Source organism: Patagioenas fasciata, chromosome 1 (genome assembly GCF_037038585.1).
Source record: "Patagioenas fasciata isolate bPatFas1 chromosome 1, bPatFas1.hap1, whole genome shotgun sequence".
Classification (NCBI taxonomy): domain Eukaryota; kingdom Metazoa; phylum Chordata; class Aves; order Columbiformes; family Columbidae; genus Patagioenas; species Patagioenas fasciata.
In genome coordinates, this window is record NC_092520.1 from 72,326,787 (window position 1) to 72,327,879 (window position 1,093).

The 1,093-nt window shown below is 42.0% G+C and overlaps 1 non-coding gene across 1 annotated transcript; it reads left to right on the plus strand.

Annotated features, from left to right (window-relative positions):
* Window positions 1-568: 568 nt before the first annotated feature.
* TRNAL-CAG (transfer RNA leucine (anticodon CAG)) lies at window positions 569-651 on the plus strand. Its single transcript has one exon. It is a non-coding gene; the product is annotated as a tRNA-Leu (tRNA).
* Window positions 652-1,093: the final 442 nt, after the last annotated feature.

Below are 1,093 nucleotides of genomic sequence, written 5' to 3' on the forward strand. Positions count from 1 at the left end.
ACATTTTTAGTTTTCAGACCTCACCTCCTGCTTTAGGCCTAAAGTCTAGATTTGGCAACCTATTAACCTGTTTCAAAACAGCCTTCTTTTACGATGAGCAGGATGGTAGGTCTGACAATAACTTCACAAAAATGTATAAAATACACCTGCCAGGTATGGTGATGTCCAGTTAGGTTTGATTTAACAAACTCAGGATCTGAATCAGCCTTAACACTTGCCTTTCTGACATGGACAAATTATTAAGCCAGAAACAACATATTAGCAGCCTGTCAGCGACAATCCTACTGCTAGAGTTAACCTGCTCTAAGAGTAAAATTATTAGCAATGCTTAAAGCTCTCCTGTAGATAGACTAATAATTGCCAATACAAAAAAAAAAAATTTCATACCCTTGCCCACAATTGCATGTCCAAAGGTTACACACACACACACACACATATATTGTGCCCTTGGGTTTTCAATTTAGTCTTTACATTCCTGGATATCCATATCAAAGAAACAATGGGGTCAAATCTTGGAAGACAGAACAGATTTAAAGAAAATTAGGTAGAATATTTTACTGTGCATCCAGTCAGGATGGCCGAGCGGTCTAAGGCGCTGCGTTCAGGTCGCAGTCTCCTCTGGAGGCGTGGGTTCGAATCCTACTCCTGACAAGTTTTTTACTGGCCTGAGTTCAGAGAAAAGCAACAAAGCTGGTGAAGCATCTAGAGAACAAGTCTGATCAGGTACAGATGAGGGATCTGGGTCTGTTTAGCCTTGAGAAAAGGGGGCTCAGGGGAGACCTAATCACGCTCTACAACTACCTGATAGGAGGTTGTAGCATGGAGAGTATTGATCTCTTCTCCCAAGTAACAAGTGATAAGACGAATGGCCCCACGTTGCACCAGGGGAGGTTTAGATTGGATATTAGGAAAAAATTCTTCATGGAAAGGGTTGTCAGACATTGGAACAGGCTGCCCAGGGGAGCAGTGAAGTCACCATCCCTGGAGGTGTTTAAAAGATGTGTAGATGAGGTTCTTAAAGACATACTTCAGAGGTGGACTTGGCAGTGCTAGTTTAATGGTTGGACTCCATGATTTTAAAGGTCTTTTCCAA